The following is a 27107-nucleotide window of genomic DNA, read 5'->3' as shown; positions in this document are numbered from 1 at the left end:
AAATATCGTGAGAGGATTTCTGTACAAGGTTTCCACACAAGCTTTGAAAAGTATTTGGGTGATAACAGTGGTGCTGGTGTAAGTAAGACAAATAAGACAAATAAGACAAATAAGACAAATAAGGCAAATAAGACAAATTAGACAAATAAGACAAATAAGACAAATAAGACAAATAAGACAAATAAGACAAATAAGGCAAATAAGACAAATAAGACAAATAAGACAAATAAGACAAATAAGACAAAAAAGACAATAAGACAAATAAGACAAATAAGACAAATAAGACAAATAAGACAAATAAGACAAATAAGACAAATAAGACAAATAAGACAAATAAGACAAATAAGACAAATAAAACAAATAAGACAAATAAGACAAATAAGACAAATAAGACAAATAAGACAAATAAGACAAATAAGATAGATAGGACAGATGGGACCAAATGGGACAGATGGGACAGATGGGACAGATGGGACAGATGGGACAGATGGGACAGATGGGACAGATGGGACAGATGGGACAGATGGGACAGATGGGACAGATGGGGATAGATGGGACAGATGGGACAGATGATAGATGGGACAGATGGGACAGATGGGACAGATGGGACAGATGGGACAGATGGGACCAGATGGGACAGATGGGACAGATGGGACAACAAGACAAATAAGACAACATGGGGACAAATAAGACAAATAAGACAAATAAGAGAAAACAGATGGGACAAATAAGACAAATAAGACAAATAAGACAAATAAGACAAATAAGCCAAATAAGACAAATGGGACAAATAAGACAAATAAGACAAATAAGACAAATAAGACAAATAAGACAAATAAGACAAATAAGACAAATAAGACAAATAAGACAAATAAGACAAATAAGACAAATAAGACAAATAAGACAAATAAGACAAATAAGACAAATAAGACAAATAAGACAAATAAGACAAATAAGACAAATAAGACAAATAAGACAAATAAGACAAATAAGACAAATAAGACAAATAAGACAAATAAGAAAATAAGAAAAATAAGAAAATCAAGACAAATAAGACAAATAAGACAATTAAGACAAATAAGACAAATAAGACAAATAAGACAAATAAGACAAATAAGACAAATAAGACAAATAAGACAAATAAGACAAATAAGACAAATAAGACAAATAAGACAAATAAGACAAATAAGACAAATAAGACATATAAGACAAATAAGACAAAGACTTCATCCGGAAGCTCCTCCAGGAATTCTTCCAGAAGTTTTTTGAAGAATTATTTTGGAAGCTCCTCCAGGAATTCCTCCGGAAGTTCCTCCAGGAATTCCTCCGGAAGTTCCTCCAGGAATTCCTTCGGAAGTTCCTCCAGGAAGTCCTTCGGAAGTTTCTCCAGGAAGTCCTTCAGATGTTCTTCCAGGAATTCCTTCGGAAGTTCCTCCAGGAATTCCTTCGGAAGTTCCTCCAGGAATTCCTTCGGAAGTTCCTCCAGGAATTCCTTCGGAAGTTCCTCCAGGAATTCCTTCGGAAGTTCCTCCAGGAATTCCTTCGGAAGTTCCTCCAGGAATTCCTTCGGAAGTTCCTCCAGGAATTCCTTCGGAAGTTCCTCCAGGAATTCCTTCGAAGTTCCTCCAGGAATTCCTTCGGAAGTTCCTCCAGGAATTCCTTCGGAAGTTCCTCCAGGAATTCCTTCGGAAGTTCCTCCAGGAATTCCTTCGGAAGTTCCTCCAGGAATTCCTTCGGAAGTTCCTCCAGGAATTCCTTCGGAAGTTCCTCCAGGAATTCCTTCGGAAGTTCCTCCAGGAATTCCTTCGGAAGTTCCTCCAGGAATTCCTTCGGAAGTTCCTCCAGGAATTCCTTCGGAAATTCCTCCAGGAATTCCTTCGGAAGTTCCTCCAGGAATTCCTTCGGAAGTTCCTCCAGGAATTCCTTCGGAAATTCCTCCAGGAATTCCTTAGGAAAGTCCTCCAGGAATTCCTTCGGAAATTCCTCCAGGAATTCCTTCGGAAGTTCCTCCAGGAATTCCTTCGGAAGCTCCTCCAGGAATTCCTTCGGAAGTTCCTCCAGGAATTCCTTCGGAAGTTCCTCCAAGAATTCCTCCGGAGGAATTCCTGGAGGAACTTCCGAAGGAATTACTGGAGGAACTTCCGGAGGAATTCTTGAAGGAACTTCAGGAGGAATTCCTGGACAAACTTGTGGAGGAACTTCCGGAGGAATTCCTGGAGAAACTGCTGGAGGAATTCCCGGAAGAACTTCTGGAGGAATACCTGGAGGAACTTCCGTATGAATTTGACTTGTTTTTCTTATTTGTCCTATTTGTCTTATTAGCTTTATTTGTCTTATTTGTCTTATTTGTTTTATTTTGCCTATTTGTTTTATTTGTCTTATTTTCTTATTTATTTTCAACTGTATATTTGATTTCAATTTATATAGGGAAATGTTCCGATCTCCATCTCACTGTACATATATCCATCTCATCGCTAAACAAAGAAATAAGGCACCAAATTCGTCGTTTCTTTTTGCTAACATGCGTGCTCACTGCTGAAAAAATCACATCAAATCAAAATCCCTTTAATTGCTTTGTTTTTAATGGGATTGAAATGGGAGCTATGATATAAGGTGGCGAACCGTTCCCCTATTTGGTATCCTCGTGCTTACAAATAGGAATGCGCTTTTTTCTTGTGTCACGCTAGATACAAAGTTGACGGTCTTTCTATTGGCCCTGACGAAAGCGAGAAAACAAAATGGGGGCCGGCTGATGCTTTTTTATTTCACCCAGCAAGGGATATAGGACGTCAATTTTAAAATGCTTATTAAAGCGTTAAAACACATTTTAGCCTAAAATTGTTCACTTTTTCGGGTTAGAAATTTAATTTACTTTCATATAGGTAACACGAAAGTTGAATTATTTTGATTAAAAAAACATGTGTAGATAAGGAGCCTAACATGTAGTTTTTCAAAATTCTAATCCTACGTATTAAAAAGTTTTCAACATATCACTGTTGACAACATTTTAAAAGCATTTTAAAATATACTTCCTATACTTCACCATGTTGAAAAACAGTGATTTCACGCACACGTCCGTTGCCGCTAGATGGCAACAGCGCGGCTGCGTCAAAGCGAATCGCTCTCATCGCTCCTTTCCTGCCGTGCGCCACAAGAAAATATGCTGTTGGCTGCTCTCCCGAAATGGTAACTTTTGTATGGAATTTAAAAAACTTGGTTGAAGTAAAAGAGCTTCCTGCAAAGTTTATTGCGGTGACATGTACTTTTTATTACATCAAAATGATCGTTGGAAAAATTCAAAACTTTTGTCAGTTGGGTTTTGCGAAATTTGGTTCCTTTGTGCCTCAAATCATCGGAGAGAGGTACTGAGAAGCGAAAATTTCAGTTCTACAATAGTTCAGTATTTAGAGCTTAATTCAAATTTGGGAAATAGTAGGTCCATGAAATTTTGTAGGAACATTCTTTGATAAATTTCAAAGAGATTGTCAGTTGGGATAAGCGAAATTCGTTTCCAATTCCGAGTTATAGACATTTTAGTACGAAAATAGCACTCTACCGCGAGAGAGCTTCCCTCAGACCTTAAAACTCCAAAGAATCATCCGATCCTCACAAAATTAATCCGAAATCAATTCTACTAATCCGCATAACAGATTCCGCAGCTGCATCCTCAGTTCTTTAATCTCTAACATTTATCCGATTGCTCCATAAAACCTGATTTTAATTACCAACGGGCGGCATCCAATATTCACCCATCAAATGTGCAACTTTACGAACCAATAGGTTGTTTGCTCTTCAAATTGCATTCTTTTCTTCCTCGGATTCCCAATGCACTTCATCAACAAAGCCATCTGAGTGCACCGCGTTCTTCTGAAACCGTGACCGATAATCATCATAAAATTCCCTAATTGTGCAGTCGAACCGCAAAAGCAAAACTTTCATAAATCATCAAACACCGAATCGAATCGCGCGCACACACGCCATGGAACCGAAAGTTCCTCGGAAAAATGAACGAGTCTATTTGCGTGCGTTTGCACAAGTTTAGTAGAACCAGACCCAAACAACACCATCATCGGACCTTTTCGGGTGCAATTAGGAGCGCTGAGAGTCCTCATCGTCGCATCACCGTAGTTTTTGATTCTGCTGAAATTCGCGTGCGCCGTACCTCATCCGCGGACTCAACAAACTGATAGGCATTTGTGCGATTTGGTTGGCCAAAATAAAATGTTTTGGAAATATTCAAAATTGTAATTTGATTGGGCAATAACTGCCAGGCATCTAATGATTTTTTTTCGGCTGTTGGAAATACTGTTGCGTCAATCTTTATTTTATGCTTCCTTCAGGAAGATGTATCGTCCTCAAAGGAATCGGATGAAATCATCTGGAAATGTGGAGAAAACTTTTCCTCTACAACCAACAAATATTCTATTCCGATAATAGTGAGTTTACTATAATTGATGTTTTCGCTGCTTCCCAAACCTTCTCAAATGTTTCTATTCAATGTTTAACGTATTTGCGGGAGCAAAAGTTCGTACTCATGTACCAAAACAGATCGCTCAAACCTTCGACGACTTCGGCATGGTTTTGGTCAGCCTTGCTCGGAAAAACTCTACTGTGCGACATTTTAAACGTTGGGTATTTGCCGTGAGGAAGTTCGCACGGGATGTGTCGAAATGTCGAGACTCGATTCGTCTTGCTCTGCGCTTAAGCCTTGCAGACTTAGTCATACATAAAACGAAATCCCCCCGGCCTCCACTAATCGACAGCCCTATCGTCACTCTGCCCTAGCAGCGGGTCCCGGCAAAATCTCGAAAGGGTACGAAACGATTTCAGATTAAATCATTAGGATCAGGACCCAACACCGATTAGTTTAGAACTCCGGCACCGGCTGCTGTTGGTGGGGTTGGGGCAAGATTTGGATGACTAAATTTACGGCTCTGAACTAAATTGCAACTGCATGTGGCCGGGCTGTGATGGCCGCAGACATTTCGGTCGTCGTCGTCATCGTCTAAGGAAACCTGATTCCGGGAAGATATGCCATGCCGCCGAAGAGAATATTCGATGCACCTAATGATTTTGTTTGCAGCTGAAACTGGGTCGTTTAGAAAACCACACACGCCAAAACGTGCCGAGTTTTGAAAAGCAATTAAAACCGCATTTGGACCGAGCACATAAATCTTTTCGACTTTCAAGGCTGCTAATTAGAAACAGGATGAGAGATTCTCTGAAGTCCTTCGGATGTTGCAGGGTTGTGATGGTGTAAGATTTGCAAACCGAATTTGGATGGGATGGTTTACAATTGTAAATCATGTAATATGCTGAATGGCATTAAAGCATGTTATAATACTTATAATATATGTTAAAGATATTGACAATTGTTTGGAAGAACAATGCACGCTGAGACAACTTGCAGATGATGCCGTGGTCTCTCTAAGAGGTCCATGTGCAGATGTCTTGCAAGGACCATTGCAAAGTACCCTAGATAATCTGACTGTTTGGGCCAGACATTTAGGGATCGAGTTTTCACCGCAAAAAACTCAGTTGGTTGTGTTTACTAGGAAGCGGTACCCTGCTCAACTGAAACTAAAGCTGTTGAATGATGACATTAACCAATCTTTATCTTCTAAATACCTTGGGGTCGTGTTTGATTCCAAATGTACCTGGAAACTCCATTTTGAGTATTTGATAGAAAATGCCGGAAAGGATCAATTTTCTACGTTCTATCTCCGGAACATGGTGGGGTGCTCACCCGGAAGACCTCATCAAACTCTATAGAACGACTATTCTCTCTGTTTTAGAGTATGGCTCTTTCTGCTTCCTCTCAGCAGCTGATTGCCACCTGATCAAATTGGAACGTGTTCAGTATCGTTGTTTGCGTATTGCCCTTGGCTGCATGCATTCAACGCATAACATGAGCCTGGAGGTGCTTGCTGGAGTCACTCCTTTAAAGCACCGTTACTGGGAGCTCTCACTAAGAATACTCATCAAATGTGGAACAAGTAACACACTTGTCCTAGATAACTTCGAAAAATGCTTGAACTGACTTGCCGTTCAAGACTCCTTAGAGTTTATCTCAACTACATCTCACCAGATCTTTGTCTCCCGTGTTATAATCCATCTCGAGTTCACTTCACCAACGACAGTTCCTCCATTGAATACGATCTATCCATGAAACATGCCATTTAAGGAATACCAGATCATCTTCGAAAATATCCATTCCTCTCTTTTTCCGAAAAATATGAACATGTCAATTGCAACAACAGATACTTCACTGATGGTTCTCGCATTAACGGATCCACTGGCTTCGGTGTTTTCAATGTGACTTCAACCACCTTCCGAAAACTTCAGGAACCGTGTTCGGTTTATGTTGCTGAGCTGGCAGCAATTAACTTCGCTTTGGGGATAATTTCCAATCAGCCCGTAGACCATTATTTCATCTTCTCGGATAGTCTTAGTTCTATCGAGGCACTCCGGTCGATGAAACCTGTTAAGCACGCATCTTACTTTCTTACAAACATAAGAGAGCAGATGTGTGTTTTGGTCGAAAGATCATTCAAGATTACCTTTGTTTGGGTCCCATCTCACTGCGCAATCTACGGCAATGAGAAGGCGGACTCGCTAGCAAAGGTGGGCGCACAGGAAGGTGAGGTTTATAATAGACAACTCTCGAACAACGAGTTTTTCCCATTAGTCCGTCAGAGTACTCTTCAGAGTTGGCAAAGGAATTGGACACACAGCGAACTTGGACGGTGGCTATTTTCTATAGTTCCTAAAGTTTCTGCGCGAGCGTGGTTCAGAGGTGCGGACTTAAGTCGAGGCTTCATTCGCACGATGTCGAGACTTATGTCCAATCACTATTCACTAAACGCACATCTGTACAGAATAAACCTTGTCGATAGCAACTTATGTAGGTGCGGAGCCGATTATGATGACATCGATCACGTAGTTTGGTTCTGCTCGGAAAACGACGCCTCCAGAGAGCGACTATTGGATACCCTTGTGGCCCGAGGTAAACAACCCTTCAGGGAAGTTCGAGGTGTTTTGGGAGATCGTGATGTAGTCTATATGCAGGCCATTTATGGTTTTCTTTGTTCTTCTGACATCAAAATCTAATACTTTGTTTTTTTTCTTTCTTTCAAAGTCTCTGTCTGTCTGTTCCGTAGAGCTCCGTAGCTCTGGCCATCCGGAAGATGCTCCCAGTCGAACCATTCTTCGAGCACGACGACACACCACATCGTAACTGACACCAAATAACCGGATGAGCAGCTGACATTCTTTGATTATGATGATTCCCTGATTTCCGAATCCTAATCCCCTTCCATCCCTGAACATTGTAAATCTAACCTCGAGTCACCACGAGTACGTTGGCTTCTTCCCTTCTCTTATTAACTTCAAAAAAAAAATGATATTGATTTTACATATCCCAAAGAACCATGGCTCCGTAAAGTGTTATACACGCCTGAGCCTACCAAATAAACGAAATTGGAAAAAAAAAAAAAAAAAATACTTATAATATCACTAAGATATCGAGTAGTTGAAATCTTTTGGCCGAATGATCGCGTGTCATTTGACCGAAAGCCATTTGTTTATAATTTTTCATCAACGCTCTCACTTCTAGCTTCTCACTTCTAATTTATTTCTTCTTCTTTTCTCATTCTCACGTGGACCGCTTCTCAAGATGCGTTCCGATCTACATAAAGTGCTTTTGCCTATCAATTGGGAATAGTTTGAATATTTGGTCATTAATTAGATATTAATTAGAATATTTTGTCATTAATTTGACTCGAAATTGAAATGTTTATTGAAGATGATTATGAGAATTTGAATGAATAAATTTTCCAAATTTTAAAGTTGAGTGCATTTTGCCATGAACTTTTGAATGTAATAAAGGGCAACTTAACAGATTTCATGTATAATATCAAACGCTCCCATGTGCTAGCCAAAGCGAGACATGATTCATCGATTTTTTTGTACTCAAATAAGATTGGCTATCTACACGCTTAAAATCAATAACACAGAGATGTGTTTGCATCACACAAAACGGACCTAATGTGGAACATCCCCTAGATGAGCGATAGTTACACAGCCACAAAAATAGCTCGTGTGGTTTTATTGAAGACAGGATTTCAATATTTTCAACAGTATTTGGTTCCTCATGAAACAAGGAATCTGTACAAACGTTTACATGTTGAAAAGGACCGTTATCACGACCGTACGAGGCTTTTTTGTGCCTGTGTAACTGTCGCTCATTTAGGGGATGTTCCACATTAGGTCCGTTTTGTGTGATGCAAACACATCTCTGTGCTATTGATTTTAAGCGTGTATAGCCGAGCTCCTCTTTGCTCTTTATGGCATAATTAACTCCACCGTTCAGTTTCACGCTAGACACGTTTCTTTTCGGGTGTTTTCATACAAACGATTTCTTATCGGAATCTGATGACCACGCGCTGTTCTGTGTGAAGCAGTGTGCCATCTAGCTGATACCCTGCGTTGCCGTCTTTGTTTTGTTTTGTCGCAAGCTTCTCGCCGCACGTTCTTATTGGCTTGTATGAAATGTTTTCGTTCCTTCTTTTCGGGGAATAAGCACGCCTCGATATGACGGCTCATTCGCTTCCCACTGTGTACCGAGCTGATTGAATATGATTCATAGATACGCGTGATGGGAATCTAAAAATAGGAAAAATGCTTCCAAGTAGTAAGATACTATGTGAAGCAGAGTGGCGCAGTGGAAGCGTGCTGGGCCCATAACCCAGAGGTCCGTAGATCGAAACTACGCTCTGCTATCCATCTTTTTTGAACACTGCAATTCAAGTTAAAATGTTTAACACATGAAGAAGAATGTTACAGCTTTGGACACACAGCCTCGATGGCGCAGTAGGTAGCGCGTAAGTCTCATAATCTTAAGGTCGTGAGTTCGATCCTCACTCGGGGCATAGCCTTTTGAATCTATGGCCATTAACATGTATATGCTATTGAAAAAGTTTGCTTTGAAAAACTAGATTTGATAAAATGGAATGAAATGTTCTCAATGTGTCAAGGAGGATGATACTAGTATTACGGTTAATTTAGATACGATAATAGAATGACATCGCTTTATTCTTTCTATTAAATTTTTTATAGCAGTTTGAAAGACACCGCTTTATTTTTTCTATTAAATTTTTTATAGCGGTTTGTGCAACTAGTTGAAGAAAGTACGAATTGTACGTTTCTCGAGGCTTGTCGAGTTGGATAAATATTATGAGTGCTGAAAAAACGAGTTTTGCAACGAGTTACACACGCTATTTTTTACAATGACGCAACATGGACTTTAATGAGAAAAAATTGTAACAAAATTGTACAATTTAATTTACCTCACATGATTTATCTTGCCAATAAATCATGTTTCTGCAGTAAATCAGATTCCATGTTTTCGTGCCACATTACATAGCTTGACGAAAAACGAAGCAATAGATAAACTTGCCTTTGGAAAATTTTGATGTCATGTCCATTAAAGTATTTAAATTATTACGCGATGCAGAGAATACATCATTTAAACACTTACCCAAGCTGATTCAGCAAAACATAGTCTTATAACTGATATTGGTTTTTCATTATAACACCCAAATGAGTGTTATAATGGATTTTATGCAACTCATTTGCGTTGAATAATTGCCATATAATGGCCATAATCCATATCATTTGTATGGAAAAGTAGGCCGTTTTATCACTCAAACACGAACTGTGCCTGGTATTGTAAACAAAAATTGTAAAAAATATTGTTTGTGACTTTGCTTGTTAAATTACGAAGATTGAACAAATTGATTACGAAAATAACGTTTTCACTATACAGGAGCGTGAATCAGACCGTATCATTTTTTTAATTTAAGAGATTTCAAGCAGGTTTAAGAGGGTAAACGCTCCTAAAGCCGTGAGTGTTCCTATAGTTGCAGTAGTGTTGGTTTCACACAATCTACGTATTAAACGCGGCAACCCACATAGTCTTTCAAATTGACGACCTGTCATAGCACGAAATAAGAGAAAACAGGTTCGGAATTGCATCAAATTCGGTAAAGTATCATTGAAATATCTTATCCTTTTCTCTGCTTTGCATCAATAGTTGCGGTAGTGTTCCTATAGTTACGAGTCCCATATGGGATTCGCAACTATAGGAACTATAGGAACACGAATAAAAAAGTATCGCAACTTTTTCAACACTGCATCAATGATTGGAGGTTCAATTTTAGGTAACAATGATAGATTCTGCTGTGATCGGATTACTTTGAGAAAACCATTTAGAATATGCCTACTTTAGGGTTATCCTGTATTTAAAAAAATAGCTGGAATGTATGGCCTTGCGAAGTATTCTGCAACAAAATTATTAGTTTTGCGCTCGTTGCGTTGATTACTCGCAGAACTCTAGGACATGTTTTTGTAATGTTGTTCCCACGGCTTAAGTTAAATGAAACTAACAACACTTTATATGTGCATATGAGCATGAAAAAAGTATCACAGTTAGCAGAGCGTAGTTTCGATCTACGGACCTCTGGGTTATGGGCCCAGCACGCTTCCACTGCGCCACTCTGCTTCACATTGAACGGTTATCAATAACTCAATTTTTATTCATTGAGGAAGTTCAGCCTTTTCCTGTTTCTAGAAGTTTAACTAGTACAATCTTTGAATGATCAAAGTATGTAGATGAATACTTTAATCCACTTTGTTATTCACATCAAAACTGTGAACTTAATAGTTAGTTCCAAATTTTAATTAAAAGCTTTCTAAATTAATGATTAAAATGTAGAAAGTGGTGAACTAGCTTTCTAAATTTTAATTATTAGTTTGAAATTCTTGAGCGCCACAAGATCCACAAATGGTCGGAGTTCTGCCAAATCGCATCGAGTGCTAATGAAAAATATCCAATTTTTCTGGCAAAGTTATCGTGTATCATATTCAATTGATCACAAATCGCATTGGACATCGTTCAACGCCATAACTGACGATATCCTACAACAAATGTACGTATGAATTGCCATAAAATATTTTCTGTTTTCCCTTAGCGAACATAAAGTCAGTAAAAAAGCCGCTTGGTGCGGTTTGGCTGAACCCAGACCAAATGCTAATCTCAAGTAGAAATTTCGGACAAATGTAAAACTCGTTTTGATCATAAAAGATTGCGTAGCTGTTAATTTTGTTGGCTCTACAAAAGTGAAATATCTAAAAACATTCAAGAAGACTGTCAAGCTTTTTCGACATAGCCTCGATGGCGCAGTAGGTAGCGCGTAAGTCTCATAATCTTAAGGTCGTGAGTTCGATCCTCACTCGGGGCAATTTGTGTTTTGAAAATTGATCGTCTCTGCCATAAAACACAAGCTCTATTGCTAATGTTTGCTGTGATGGAAAAATAACGAAAGAAAGACCCAAATAGTGAGCAATTTTGAATAGTGTAAATAAAATTATTTGTGTTTGTTCCCAAAATAATCGATTAGCCATCCACCACCACTTCATTATTTATTTAGAGTTATCGATTTAATTTTTATGCCAGTTTTTGGTTTGCATTTACATGTCAAACTACATAGATCATACATGTTCATTATGAAAATGGCATAATCGATAGCAAAAAAGAGAGTGCGATTATTTTCATTTTTTGGCCATCACTCATTGTAGTACTGAAATGCAGTTTATGATGATGAATGACTCCACTTTAGCTTTAAATAAATAAAACTTGCTTCTTATTACCTTACAGTCGTTTCATTTTCATGATTTTTTAGAAAATCCATTCGAAATTTTTTGTTTTGTTTAGTCTAATCAGATTTCAATCCATGTTCTTAGAGTACACAAATAATAAAAATTATTCAAATATCAAATATTTTTAAAGATTTATACTCCTCAACTACGGACCCGAATAACCGATACGGTTCATTATGATGTTGATAATACAAAACAATCAACAAATAAACATCATTTTAGATTCAAATATATTCGCAACATTCTGCAATTAATCTGATGCGTGCCGACCATCGACCAAATACTCAAGCAAACTAGTTTGCGATTTTCAAAGGTAGCATCATATGGACAAACTCGACAGAGTCCCAAAATGCCACAATGACTGTCCAAGCCATTATCTCGCCTTTTAACGGCACAATTGTAAATTTATGGCAGAAAAATAAAATTTCCATGAAGAGTTAAAAACTATCCATAATTTTTTTTAGGAAATTGCCAATAAAGAAGGGTATGAGCAATAAATAAATATAAAATTGCTACAAAAAATTCAAAACTTTTTGAAGTAAAAATTGCAATTATAAAAAAAATCCATAAAAAATAAAAATGTTCCGCAAAAAAAAATTAAAAAAAATCCATAAATAAATCAATAACACCAATAAACAATTACAAAATTTTCCACAAAACCAACTTTTTTCCATAAAAAAACAAAGAATCTCCATAAAAATACAAAAAAGGAATAACATTTTCCATGAGCTTTAAACGCCTTCAAAGAAGGAGTCATCTATGGAAAAGTACTCAATTTTTTATATTTCTTTATGGATAATTTATTTTTGTTTTGTGAAAAAATCTTTTTTATTTTTATGCATTGCTGATACCCTGATTTCATTATTGACAATTTCCTATTTTTTATGGAAAATTCCTAATTTTTTAGGAGAAGTTTTTATTTTAGTAGTCAAGTAGTCGTTCATGCTACAACTGAGCGAAGAAGAAAAACAGTTTTACGCTGTTGCTTTTGAAGTTATGTGGCCTAAAAGCGTGATGAAGTTGGAATGGATTCGAACGCGATTCACCTTCAGTTTTCCGTGCAAAATTGCATAATGTTCTCCATTTGCCAGAAAATTTATGCAATTTAGCGCAGTTTAGTGTTTACTTATGCAATAAACAAATCCATTTTTTTCCTATGCGGGAAACGTTATTTCACTGTTCTCAACAATGAAGGACAAAACAAACGCATGATTATTGCAATAAGATAGTGGCGTATTTCAACTCGCACTTGATATGTTCATGACTATTGGTGAGTTTTTCCCAACTGACCTTTTTTTAGATGAAGATTAAAAAAATGAGCATATAAAAAAAGAAAGTTTAGCAGAGCGTAGTTTCGATCTACGGACCTCTGGGTTATGGGCCCAGCACGCTTCCACTGCGCCACTCTGCTTCACATGGCGTGGTTATCAGTTACTCAATTCTCATTAATAAAAGATGTTTAGTCTTTTCCTGTTTCTAGATGTTTAACCTTAAACAATTTATCTTTAAAAAATCAAAAGAGATGAGTACTTAAATCTACTTTGTTATTCTTTTTAGGGATTATGGAATTAAAACCATTAAATATTATTGTTTTAATTATTAATTTGATTTTCAAGCGCCACAAGATGATGCTTAGTTAGTTAAAACGTCGGACGATTAGTGATACTGCCTTACTCACATTCAGCTTACACAACAATCTTGTATCTATCGACATTCAAACGGAATGACCGATCGTTATTAAATTCAATACCAATCAACTACCTAGGCCTTTCCCCTATCAAACACAACTTGTTGCGAGAAATCGATTAAGGTTTACTATATGGAAAGTTGGCTAATGTTTGTCTTATGGTTTATGCATAAACATACACACACATACATACGGGCATACCGTGTCGTCCTAAACTTTGCGAAAAAAATTATGCTCTTTTGGAAATTGATGATCTATGCCATAAAACATGAACGCTATTGAAAAAGTTTGCTGTGATGAATACATAAATAGCGAAAGAGAGTCAGAGGTTGTGACTATGTAATCAAATAGTAAAAAATACTTATATATACGTGTGTTCCCGAGGTTAATTTTACATGTGAAATATTTAATAAAATGTTATTAGTGATCGACAAACACAATACTTTAGTTTGTATTCAAATAATAATATGCGTTATGCATGTGTGGGTGCGTATTTGTGCAAAATGGCTCCTAGCATCACGACGGATGCCAAAAATAGACGGTCTTCATTAAAAGCGTTTAAAAGCGTTTCAATTTCATGGGAAATTTTATCAGATTTATTGCTTTTTTGGTTTTTTTATGGAGATTCTTTTATGGTTCTTTATTGATTATTTTGTGGAAATGTTTTAATTTTTATGGAAAAAAAAGTTGGTTTTGTGGAAAATTTTGTAATTGTTTATTGCTGAAATTGATTTATTTATGAGTTTTTTTTTATTTTTTTTTGATGGAACATTTTGATTTCTTTGTGTATCTTCAATCTAACTCCTATACGGTCCGGCAGTGGTATTATGGAAGAAAGCTGTCTGTAATAAAGTCAGCTTTGGCCCGGGAGTTAGAAGGTGCTAGCGCTATTGCAGCTCCAGTGACCTATTTCAGACTTTCTGGTAACTCACGTACAGTCCGAGGCCACTTTCACTTGCAATAAGCCCCGCCTGTTTATTCTACCATTATCAATTGGATAATGGATCCATAAACAAACTTCCGGATTTTCAAATCCAGCGCGTATTTAGTTTTGAAATTATATAAAATACATATTGAAACAATCTCACCAAACTGATCCAATCCCGGTTAAATGAACTGAGGAAATTATGATCACTTCTAGTACCCACAAACAATTCACTTCACTTTTCCAGATCTATTCTGAGCAATTCATTATTGGTCAATGTATACAAATTTCACCAAGGACATCCCCGTAAACAAACTATCTAAATATATCTTAGAAAATATTTTCAGAGCTATGCAAGCAGTCAGCGAGATGAACAAAATAATATTAGAAGAAATAAGATAAAAAGAAAACACGCATCAGATTAATTGCAGACTGTTGCGAATATTTTTGGATCTGTAATTATTTTAATTTGTTGACCGTTTTGTATTGTCAACATCATAATCTTTTCATGAGTTGAGGAGTCTAAATCTTTAAAAAATATTTGAAATTTGAATAAATTTTATTATTTGTTTTATCTTAGAACATGGATCGAAATCTGATTAGACTAAACAAAAAAATTCGAATGAATTTTCTAAAAAATATGAAAATGAAATGACTGCAAGGTAATAAAAAGCAAGTATTATTTATTTAAAGCTGAAGTGGAGTCATTCATCATCATAAACTACATTTCAGTACTATAATGAGTGAAAGCCACAAAATGAAAATAGTCGCACTCTCTTTTTTTCTATCGATTATGCCATTTTCATAATGAACATGTATATTGTATAATCTATGTAGTTTGACATGGCAGAAATATTTAAATCGATAACTCTAAATAAATAATGAAGTGGTGGTGTATGGCTCATCGATTATTTTGGGAACACATGCAAGTAATTATTTACACTATATAAAATTGCTCACTATTTCGGTCTCTCTTTCACTATTTTTCCATCACAGCAAACTATAGCAATAGGTGTTTTATGGCAGAGACGATAAATTCTCAAAAGACAAATGCCCCGAATGAGGATCGAACTCACGACCTTAAGATTAGAGACTTACGCGCTACCTACTGTGCCATCGAGGCAATGTCGAAAAAGCTTGACAGTCTTCTTCTCAACTCAACGATTTTCTTGAATCATATTCTCTATAAATATATTTTGCGAATAAATGATTTAGAAGAAATGGTAAAAGATCTTTCACTTTTGTGAAACCAACAAAATTAACAACAAAATTTGTTCGAAGTTTCCACTTGAGATAAGCATTTGTGGATCTTGTGGCGCTCAAGAATTTCAAACTAATAATTAAAATTTAAAAAGCTAGCTTTCTAAATTGTAATCATTAGTTTAAAAAGCTTTTGATGTGAATAACAAAATGGATTTAAGTACTAATCTACATTTTTTATCATTCAAAGATTGTACTAGTTAAACGTCTAGAAACAGGAAAAGACTGAACTTCCGCAATGAATAAAAATTGAGTTATTGATAAACGTTCCATGTGAAGCAGAGTGGCGCAGTGGAAGCGTGCTGGGCCCATAACCCAGAGGTCCGTAGATCGAAACTACGCTCTGCTAACTGTGATACTTTTTTCATGCTCATATGCACATATAAAGTGTTCTTAGTTTCATTTAACTTAAGCCGTGAGAACAACATTACAAAAACATGTCCTAGAGATCTGCGAGTAATCAACGCAACGAGCGCAAAACTAATAAGTTTGTTGCAGAATACTTCGCAAGGCCATACATTCCAGGTTTTTTTAAATACAGGATAACCCTACTACGCTCTGCTAACTGTGATACTTTTTTCATGCTCATATATACATATAAGTGGAACAACATTACAAAAATATGTTCTAGAGTTCTTCAAGGTTCGGAGGTGAACTAGCCTTGTGCTAAAAACCTCTTTAATAAAGATTTTAATAATAATAAGTTCTTCAAGTAGTCAACGCAACGAGCGTAAAACTAATAATTGTCGCCGAATATTTCGAAAGGCCATACATTTCAGCTATTATTGACGTAAACTACGTCTAAGGGGAAGACTCAGATACAGGGTGTAAAACCGAAATTTCCAAATTCGAGACCGTCACGAAATTAGGATAGATTTCAAACGCTTATAGCGTCTTTATCTTATTTTCGACATTTGCTTATCAATCTTTTTTTTTTTTTTTTTTTTTTAAGCTTTATTAAAGTGATTTTTCAAAAATTAGAGTTCATCACTAATTTATTGCTTATCAATCGATTCGGAGACCCTTCAGCAATTTGCCAATTCTTTTGATACTATTGATTATCATTAATGCTTAATTTTTTTTTCTTACAACAAATATGATTTTGAAAAAGTATCACCGGCGCGTGCTTACTCGAAATCTACATGCTGATACATTTACAGTTACATCAAACAACTGAAAACCGAAATACGCCACTCCAAAATTACGAGGTGACAATGTTAGAAAAAGACAAAAGATAGGAAAAATAATACGGTGTGTAGTGCCTCCCCAAGTCACCTTAAGGGAAGATCCTTTAATTACGGAACGCAAAAATTAGGCATTTTCAACCCTCCCTCCCCCCTATGTCACACTTTTTGTATGAAGCATCTAAAAATTATGTATGGGTCGTCACACTTCGCCCAACCCCCCCCCCCCCCCTAAGCGTTACGTAATTTGTGGACGCTCCCAAGAGCCACTTTCATTGATGGTAGCCGATCGTTAGTACTTCATATCCAATATCATATCATATCATAGCATATCAAAGAATATTGTGGCCAAATTTCATAAAATTTGGTCAACAAAAAACCCGTACGTAATTTGTGGACGCTCCCAAGAGCCACTTTCATTGATGGTAGCCGATCGTTAGTACTTCATATCCAATATCATATCATATCATAGCATATCAAAGAATATTGTGGCCAAATTTCATAAAATTTGGTCAACAAAAAACCCACCTGACAATAATAGAACAAAACCTGCCAAAGCCGTCATTCCCCCTATTTCAGATTCAGACAAGAAAATTTAATCTGAGCGCTGCTAATGTTGATGACGACGACCGCGCGACCCACACCATCGCCGGGAATAAAATTTCCGGTAGGAGCTCCGCCGATGCCGAAGGTGGTATCACGGTCTGCTCTCCGCGACATCTCGAACGAAATGGCTCGCGCGCGCGGAAGAGCTGCTTTCTTGTAATCAATAAAGTTGAACCTGTAGCCACGCCCCTTTGGGGGGTGTGTGACGATTACACAATATTTGCAGTCATACCGGAGAACAAAGAGAGTCATACCGCAGAACTGCTCTCCCGCGCGCGCGTGGCATTTCAGCACCTAAAAGCTCATGGATGAGTTGAATCATCGTATGTTTTCTGTATGTATATAGAATCAGGAGCGCGCGTCAAACGGAGAAGCTGCAAAAATGTTTTCGCATGGATGACTATCTACCATAATTATAAGTCTTTCTCTGAATCGTGCTCTCGTGATTCTACTACCGACGGAAAACAATCTGCTATCACCAAGCAATTAAGTTTTACTTTGATCAAAATTCATCTCGCCTCAAGTTGTGACTTAAGAGCTACTTTCATTGATGGTAGCCAATCGTTAGTAGGGGAAATTACGGCTTTGGCAGGTTTTGTTCTATTATTGTCAGTGGGTTTTCTGTAACTAATTATGCTCAAATTTGGCCAAAACATTCTTTTCATATCAAAAAATATTGTGGCCAGATTTCATAAAATTTGGCCAACAAAACCCCCCTGACAATAGAACAAAACCTGCCAAAGCCGTCATTCCCCCTACTTCATACAAGAAAATTTAAACTGAGCGCTGCTAATGTTAATGACGACGACCGCGCGACCCACACCATCGCCGGGAATAAAATTTCCGGTAGGTGATCCGCCGATGCCAAAGGTGGTACCACGGTCTGCTCTTCGCGACATCTCAAACGAAATGGCTCGCGCGCGCGAAAGAGCTGCTTTCTTGTAATCAATAAAGTTGAACCTGTAGCCACGCCCCTTTGGGGGGTTTGTGACGGTTACGTAGGTGCTGAAAATATGTATTCGTATGGATGGCGTCAGTTGTTGCCAAGTGAAATTTTCTCTCAAGATTATGATTTTTCAGAATCACCATTTTACACAAAATAATTAATTTGCCAGCATTTTGACGTAAACTTCGTCTAAGGGGAAGCCTCGGATACAGGGTGCCAAATGAAAATTTCCAAATTGGGAGCCGTCACGAAATCATGTAAAATTTCAAAAGTTAATAGCGACTATATCTTTCGATACATTTTCGAGATTTTATTATCAATAGTTTCGGAAACTTTCCACCAATTCGTTAATTGTTTTAAAACTATTGATTATCAACGTTAAACTATTGAAAATTTTAGTTCTTTCACGTCTGGTAAAAGATTCAGAACTAACCAACTCCGTTCATGCATCCCCAACACGGACATCAGATTACTGTAACGCACGCACCTTTTGGCTCACCGCTTCATTTTTCCTGTGCATAGTCGTGTCCTGTCGTCGACGTGTCTTGTCTACCCGTCGACGGGTAGTTGTTGCAGAAAATTATTCACAAAGATGACGTATGTAGCAAATAAGCGGAAAATCATTAAGTGGCTGTCGTCGGTGACAGCAGAATTGTGTAAATGCAATTTTCTCCTCATTTTAACTCGCTGTCGACAAACCTGTTCTACTAAAAAATTTAAACAAATTCTATTGAACGCTGCCGATGCTGATGACAACCGCACGATGATTTCAAGCAAAACCGCAAACGCGCGCGTGAGAGCAGCTTTTTGAATTGACTTGAGACGATGGCTGCGCCAGTAGCGGTCCCACTAACATCTGTATGGTCGTCGGTGGTGATTGAGAAAAATGTTTGTTCTGAAAACAGTTTAAAATAATCTTTGGTTGAAATTCGCTATTGTGTCATGTATTTAACCTAATGTTTTTTTTATTCAGGATAACCCTAAGGTGGGCATATTTTAAATGTTTGTCTTATTATGAATTGAGGGATTTTAGCCTTGAAAATAAATTTCTTCTTAAATAATTTTCATTTCTTTATAGGTTAAAAGACCCAAAAGTGGAGGAACTAAGCAAGTTAAATCACTATTTCTTTACTCACACTAAGTCTGTACTTTATTTTGCTTACCTGAAGTATGCATCCAAAGGCTCATCAATAATATTTTAAACTAGAAAGAATCTATCATTATTAGGTACCTAAAATGGTACCTCCAATTATTGGTGCAATGTTGAAAAAGTTGCGGTACTTCTTAGTTCGTGTTCCTATAGTTGCGAATCCCATTGTTTTCATATGGGACTCGTAACTATAGGAGCACTACCGCAACTATTGTTGGAAAGCAGATAAAATGATAAGATATTTTAATAATACTTTACCGAATTTGTTGCGGTCCTCACTCTGGGCACATACTTTTGGAAATTGATGATCTATGCCATAAAACATGAACGCTTTTGAAAAAGTTTGCTGTGATGAATACATAAATAGCGAAAGAGAGTCAGAGGTTGTGAGTATGTAAAAAATACTTACATATTGTGTGTTCCCGAGGTTAATTTTTCATGTGAAATGCTTAATAAAATGTTATTAGTAATCGACAAACCCAATACTTCAGTTTGTATTCAAATAATAATATGCGGTATGCATGTGTGGGTGCGTATTTGTGCAAAATCACTCCTAGCATCACGGCGGATGCCAAAAATAGACGGTCTATTTTTTCCTGCTGTTGGAGATTGGCTTGATCGGCCATTGCACCTCGAAGTTATTGATGAAACATTGTTTTCTAAAATATCAAAATCCATTTTTCTGTAAGAGCGTAAGTGGAAGTAGATAGTAATCATGAGTTTTCTCAAAGTGCTGTTTCAATTTCTTTATTTTGCTCTCTTCATTTTATTTTATGATGCACGAGGAACGATTAGGATTTTAAGATAGCATACACAGCAAATAATTTTGAAAATTCAACGACGTAAAAATGCAATTAATCCCAACAAACGAATTAACATTTGATATTCAAATTAGCGCCGATTAGGAATTAATTTGATTGAATTTTACAAGCAAACACAGTTTAAATTTATTTAGATTTAAAAGAACACGTTGAATTATGTTGCAAGAATGTTGATTCTATATTCATCACGCTCGTGATTTAATTTATGCTCCTGTGTTCATTCCAATTGAGCGCAATCATCATTTGAGTGCAGTGATATCTCCTACGCAAATATTGAGTACCTAGTCCAATTTTTAATGAAAGTGAGTCGAATTTGACTATGTTTTGAGTAGTTAATTTCAAGCGTGAAGGTTTACAGTGATCCATAGACGCCTTGGGCAAAACTGTTACAGTGTTTAAAAATAATGAATAGCAGAGCGTAGTTTCGATCTACGGACCTCTGGGTTATGGGCCCAGCACGCTTCCACTGCGCCACTCTGCTTCACATGGAACAATTATCATTTACTCATTTACACACATTAACAATAATAGCGAATTATATATAGATTCTGCAAGGTTCTTATACAAAAAATGCAAGCTTCCCATACATATACTGTATTATACTTATGACACACTGGTGCAATAATCTTAAATTGTGTGCCATGCCAATTATACTCCTTAACAAAGATAGCCCTGAAAATTTTCCATGTCGCATAGGACATCCAATTATTCCACAACGGCATCAAATTTCGAAGTTTCATGCATCTACAGAACATTTGGGACCAAAAACTAAATTTCGATTTTCGGGAGTTCTTCTTGCATTGATTACGTAACGTATAAATTGCCCAGCTTTAACAACTCCCCTGCTATGTCAAACTTTTTGTATGAAGCATTTTCTATATGAATAGCCACACCGTGCGCAATACCTCCCCTTGCCCACAGCTTTTTTGAAGCTCTGCGTCATCTATACATGTTCTCTTCATATTAAACTTATACATAATTGTATGCTTTTAGTATAATGATATTCACAAATAAGTTGTTTCGAAGATCTGACGAGATTTCATTTTTTGAGGCAATAACACACGAACGGGATGACCGATTTGCAAGATTTCCTCACCAATCGATTAGTATTGGGATCAGAAATCAGACATACTAATAGCTGATCAATTTTACGGAGAAAGTTGAACAATTGACAAAATGCAACAGTTTCATGAGTTCTAAAGAAAGCCACCAAGATCGAACTAAAATCGATCTAGAGTGTGACGCTGCAATCAACTAAATAATTGACAGTCAAAAAATAAAAACCGAGCGAGATAAGGCAGGTTCGCCTAGTAAGTAGTAATTAATAAGAAACGCAATACTGGAGAATTTTTAGCAATATCAAAATGTTAGTAAATTCTGAAAACTGAAAATAAATCAGAAGATTTCAATATCTACTCTGGGTTGATAATTTGCTGCTATCTCCGAAGATACCACTTACAAAAACCCTGATTAATCCACCTAGCGGTGCTGTTACCTTTCTCGTGCACGTAAAAAAAAGTATTTTGGCCATAACTTTCAATCCCGCAGCGCGATCTGGCCAATCAAAAGGAAACCATTTTCAATAGGAGCTGAGTCGATTGGTATATCACTATGGCCTCCTATAAAATGTTTGTTTTCCGAGCGAACGTATAGCCTTTACGCATACTGAGTATACGAGTAAGGCAAAACCATGTTCTAAACTATCTTTGCTGTTGTATGCACTTACTTACATAAAAAAAAACATTCCCATACCGGGAATCGAACCCGGGCCTTCTGGGTGAAAGCCAGATATCCTAGCCACTAGACCATATGGGACCATATATGTTTAATTCAGATCATACACGTATTAGGGGAACTGTTCCATTTTCCATCTCACGGAACATATATTCATCTCATCGCAAAAAAGAGAAATACAGCACCAATCTTGTTGCTTCACTTCTTGTTGCTAATATGCGTGCTCACTGCTGAAAAAAATCACAAAATTAAATAACAAATCAAATGCCTTTTCATTGGTTAGTTTTTGATGAGATGGAAATGGGAGCTATGAGATGAAGTGCCGAACCGTTTCCCTACTTAATAGCTGGTCAGTTGAATCACGACTTCTGCAAAAGATCGCTAATATGGTTCGGGTGAGAATTTCTATGAAGGTCAACAGCCCAAATACACCACTAAGGCTTTTTCAATGTTATAACCAATAAAAAAATATCTTATTATTATTGTCTTTATTTGTAATAATACACAATTTTACGAGTGATTTTATGTGTTGAACCAAAGCCACATTCCACAAACAACATTCTGTATAAATTAGAAGCACATTCTTTTATAGATGATATAGATATGTATGATATTTCTATTTGATTTCATTCATGAGTCAAGTCTGGCGCCCGTTCATTCATCATACTGAAAACACACTCATTGATGCTTTTCGTCGGCATATGTTTCCCGAACAAAAACTCTTCCTTACAAATGGACGTCGGTCCATTCATAAAATAGCAATCCTCTCTCCACCACGTAGCGAGAGAGTAATTATTGTTTGTGTTTAGCATTCGTTCCGCACCGTGCCTTTTTTGATCAAACTGATTCTAAGAGGTCTTTTACCATGTCATCTCGCACTCTCATTCGGTAAAATTATCTTCCACTGCAATACGAGAACATCGTACGGATGGAGCAAACGTTTTTCTTGGATCATTCTCTCGTAAGTAGACTCCCTACGCAATTATGGGTTAGCTACGTTGGCGTTATTTTTGTAACTTTTCTCTAAATTTACATGAAGTTCAGCTTACAACTAGTTCTTTCCTTGTTATAAGACGAATTTGTACAATTCCATTTAATTCCACTACTTTATTGTACCTTTGACAGATAGGTATTTCGACCTCAACAGTCGAGTCAAGTACGAGACACTGAAGACGGCCTTACTGTTGAGGACGAAATACGTATCTGTCAAAGGTACACACTTAATTTTTTTTACCGGGATCTCAGCAAAATGTTCAACTTTTACCGAGATTCGCACAGCCGTACCCCAGCAAACATGATTTTTGCCGAGATTTCTGTCAAAATTGCTGAAAACCAGCAAATAATTTGCCGAAAATCAGCTAACAAACGTCATTTTTGCCGGGATATCAGTTTTTTATTTTGCTGACGCACGGCTGTGCGGATTTTTGCCGAGCTGCAGAAATAAAAACTGAGTGTGTACAATAAAGTAGTGGAATTAAATGGAATTGTACAAATTTGTCTTTTGACAAGTAAATACATTCCACTAAAAGCTTAAAATAATTTTCGTATCAACTAGTTCTTTACTCAAATTTTGGGACTGAAACCTTTGATTTTCTTTTTAATGATCAAAGCGAAAAAGAAATCTAAATCTTTGTTTTCACTCTGTTTTTATCAATAAAAGAAAGGTAATTGATTACTGACTCCAAACATTGGACAAAATTGGATACCGTTACTTAGAATTGTGAAATAATTTGTCCCCATGGGATGCTTCGGCTTAGGAATTCGAGAATATTTTAATCCGTTAACAACAATACAAGAGAATACAAAAACGCTTCATCAACTACGCCACCGCCTACGCACCGCTTACCATGGAACGATCCATCAAACCTGCCTCCATACCGAAATCGTTGTGCTTTGATTGACTTACAACTATTGGCAAACCGTCGAGTGATGCTTCAGAGGTTGTTTATTTTCGACGTCATAACGTGCAACATCGACTGCCGTTACATCTTGGAGAATGTTCGATTTCATGCACCGTCTCGTCAACTGTTATGGATCCGTGGCCACCGCACACATTACTTAGTTAGTTTAGTTTAGTTTATTAAAGACACTTTATCACTTCGATGACATTCGTGTCCGCTTAATACTAGTTTTTTTTTTACATTTCAATTCAATTTAAATTTCATCAAACAGTTTACAGGCTTTCAAAAACTTTATAACTGCATTCTCTTTATCTTTGTTGTAAGCGAGTGTTTCAGAGAGTGATCCCGTAATGCAACATTCCTCCCTGATCTTTCCAAGACCTCTACATTCAACTAGAATGTGATGGATTGTTAGTTGCACTCCGCAGTAGTTGCACACAGGTTGGGCGGTACGGCTTATCAGGTGTGCATGAGTGAGACGTGTATGTCCTATGCGAGCTCGTGTAAGAACGCGCTGTTCTGAAGGGCATTTACGGTCTGGGTACTTTGACGGTGATGACTTAACTTGTCGTAGATGTGATTGACTGTGGTGCCATTCCAAAGACCATGCTTCCCATATTTTATTTTTCGCTTCACGTACAATATCCTGTCCTGGCATAGGGATGCCCAGTTGTATTTGGAGTCGTCCTTGTCTGGCTAATTCGTCGGCATTCTCATTACCAGCTATTCCAGCATGTCCAGGAATCCAACAAAAAGTAATGTTTTTGTTTTCAATGCTTTTTTCAATTGATTGTATCCATGGATGTTTAGATTGGCAACCATTTAGGGCATCGATACAGCTTGCCGAATCTGTGAAGATAACAAACTTTCCAGTGTTATGAATAACTGAGACAGCTGTTTTGATAGCGAAAGCTTCGGCAGAGAACACGCTGCATGGATCAGGAAGCCGCAGACTAATTTTGTTGGTGGGAGTAACAATACCCGCCCCAGTTCTGTTATTGTCTTTGGAGCCATCAATGTATATTTGCTCGTGTGTTTCGTAGTACTTTGCAATAAGTTCGTTGAATTGTGGCAGTACAGTAATCTTACTAGCGCCAGCTCTGATGCTGCGTTTAAGGCTATTGTCGATTTTTGGGGGTAGTGCGTACCATGCTCTGTCTGAAGTTCGCGTATTTTTGCATACATCTGCGAAGGTCCACTTGGTTGCGTCCATCAGAAGTGATCTGGCTCTCTGTATTACAGGATATCCCACGCAGTCGTTTTTTTCCAATAGTCGAACGGACAGCTGGCAAAGTCGCTGAATAAGTGCTAATCGAAAGGGGAGGCATCCGGCTTCAGCCATAACAGAAGGCACAGGACTTGTGCGAAAGACACCAGAGGCTTTTCGAATTACTTCGTTGTAGATGGGACTTAGAGCTATTTCCATCGCTTTGATATTAGAACTCGTGAGCCCTACACCGAAAAGTAGTTTCGATACAACTAAGCTGAAACCTATTTTAAGCAGAGTTATCCTACTGCTTCGTTTGAGTCGATTCCCGAGTATCTGAAGAATACGGAATCTTGATCGACAAGATTGCTTAACAGCTGCGAAGTGTTTCAAGAAATTAAACTTGCAGTCAAGGGATATGCCCAAAATTCTTAGAGTTCGTACTCGAGGAATAGGAATTCGATTTATTTTAATGGTCCGTCCCCGTTTACGGTGGTGTATCGAGCATGCATGGAGTAATTTAGATTTTGTTGGGGCTATTTCAAATCCTGCCCCGTTGGCCCATTTCACTACTGCACCAACTGTTCTCCTTAGTATCTTGCGGATCGTACCATGGTTTTTACCTTTCACTATCAGTATGACATCGTCTGCATACAGCAGGATTTCTGCATCGCTTGGGATTTTGTCGAATATTGGCTGCATAGCGACAAGAAAGAGTGTTACAGACAGGATGGAGCCCTGTGGTACTCCGTTTTCTGCTCTTCTCATTGTGGATAGTGCGCCATTCGCAGCTACTTGGAAGTATCTATCGCATAGGAAACTGGAAATGATATTCATTAACCTTCCCGAAATTCGCCATCTGGCGAGGGTGTGCAGGATAGTGGGTCTGTGTGTCGTATCATAAGCTTTTGAGATATCAAGCGAGACTATCTCTACATGCTCATCACTTTCGTGTTGAATGAGCGATTCCATCCTGGCGAGGTGAGAGTCAACACCTTTTCCTGGGCGGAAAGCGTGTTGACGTGCGTCTAATTTTCCCTTTGCCTCCAACTCGGTGATAAGCCTGCGGTTAACCATTCTTTCGAATAGTTTTCCTAGACAGCTGAGTAGCGATATTGGTCTGTATCCTTCGGGTTTACTACGGTCTGATTCGGGCTTTGGGATGGGTACTATGATGCCGATTTTCCACTGTGCCGGGAAATTGCCACTTTCCCATACTCTATTGAATAGCTCCAACATAGCGATTTTCGCAGTAGGTGGGAGACGCTGCAAAAGTGTGTAGTTTATGTCGTCTACTCCTGAAGAACCACCGCCTCGATGTTTTAGTGCCCACGTGAGCTCTTCTACGGTGAAATCTGTGTTGTAATATTTGTGTACGTTTGCGCGCTGGGTCTTATACATAGAGCAGGTATTTGTTTTGTGTTTCTTGCGAAAACTTTCTGCATATTGCGCGTCTGATGATTTTTGTTGGTACTCGTCAGCAAGTGCATTCGCAACCAGCTGCCCATCGTTTGAGTGGCCTGACGGTAGGTTGAGTGTTATCGTGCTGTTTTGTCTTTTTCCTTGAAGCCTATTTATGTTATTCCATACTTGGCTTGTAGGGGTAGCTGGGTTGATACTCTCTACAAAGTTCTCCCAACTTTTCTGTTTCGCTTCATTTATTGCTCTGCGACAGACCGAGCGTGCCTCCTGGAACTCTTTGAGTGCGGCGACTTTCTGTGGGTCATTTTCTTTCAGGCGGCGCAGGGTGCGCAGACGTTTTCGTCTGATTTTGATTGCTGATTTCACTTCCTCGTTCCACCAGGGGACAGATTTTCGTCCTGTATTACCTGTAGTTTTTGGGATGCTTGCCTCAGCAGCATCAATCATCTTCTTGGTGAATTCTTCTACCGTATACTTGCATCCTGAACGTAGGGTTGCATTCGTAATGTTTTCGTAAAGCTCCCAGTTGGCTTTTTTGAGAATCCA

General features: G+C 37.9%; 8 non-coding genes across 8 annotated transcripts; 4 read left to right on the top strand and 4 right to left on the bottom strand.

The window, feature by feature from the left end:
* Positions 1-8708: 8708 nt before the first annotated feature.
* On the top strand, positions 8709-8780 carry Trnam-cau (transfer RNA methionine (anticodon CAU)). Its single transcript has one exon. It is a non-coding gene; the product is annotated as a tRNA-Met (tRNA).
* A 77-nt stretch (positions 8781-8857) lies between these two features.
* Positions 8858-8930, top strand: Trnam-cau (transfer RNA methionine (anticodon CAU)). The gene has a single exon. It is a non-coding gene; the product is annotated as a tRNA-Met (tRNA).
* Positions 8931-10489: 1559 nt separating this feature from the next.
* On the bottom strand, positions 10490-10561 carry Trnam-cau (transfer RNA methionine (anticodon CAU)). Its single transcript has one exon. It is a non-coding gene; the product is annotated as a tRNA-Met (tRNA).
* A 666-nt stretch (positions 10562-11227) lies between these two features.
* Positions 11228-11300, top strand: Trnam-cau (transfer RNA methionine (anticodon CAU)). Its single transcript has one exon. It is a non-coding gene; the product is annotated as a tRNA-Met (tRNA).
* Positions 11301-13057: 1757 nt separating this feature from the next.
* Trnam-cau (transfer RNA methionine (anticodon CAU)) lies at positions 13058-13129 on the bottom strand. Its single transcript has one exon. It is a non-coding gene; the product is annotated as a tRNA-Met (tRNA).
* Positions 13130-15867: 2738 nt separating this feature from the next.
* Trnam-cau (transfer RNA methionine (anticodon CAU)) lies at positions 15868-15939 on the top strand. The gene has a single exon. It is a non-coding gene; the product is annotated as a tRNA-Met (tRNA).
* A 4767-nt stretch (positions 15940-20706) lies between these two features.
* On the bottom strand, positions 20707-20778 carry Trnam-cau (transfer RNA methionine (anticodon CAU)). Its single transcript has one exon. It is a non-coding gene; the product is annotated as a tRNA-Met (tRNA).
* A 1262-nt stretch (positions 20779-22040) lies between these two features.
* Positions 22041-22112, bottom strand: Trnae-uuc (transfer RNA glutamic acid (anticodon UUC)). Its single transcript has one exon. It is a non-coding gene; the product is annotated as a tRNA-Glu (tRNA).
* Positions 22113-27107: the final 4995 nt, after the last annotated feature.

Source organism: Armigeres subalbatus, chromosome 2 (assembly GCF_024139115.2).
Source record: "Armigeres subalbatus isolate Guangzhou_Male chromosome 2, GZ_Asu_2, whole genome shotgun sequence".
In the NCBI taxonomy this organism is placed as follows: Eukaryota; Metazoa; Arthropoda; class Insecta; order Diptera; family Culicidae; genus Armigeres; species Armigeres subalbatus.
Note: the sequence above shows the minus strand (reverse complement) of the source record. Positions and strands in the feature narration are given on the sequence as shown.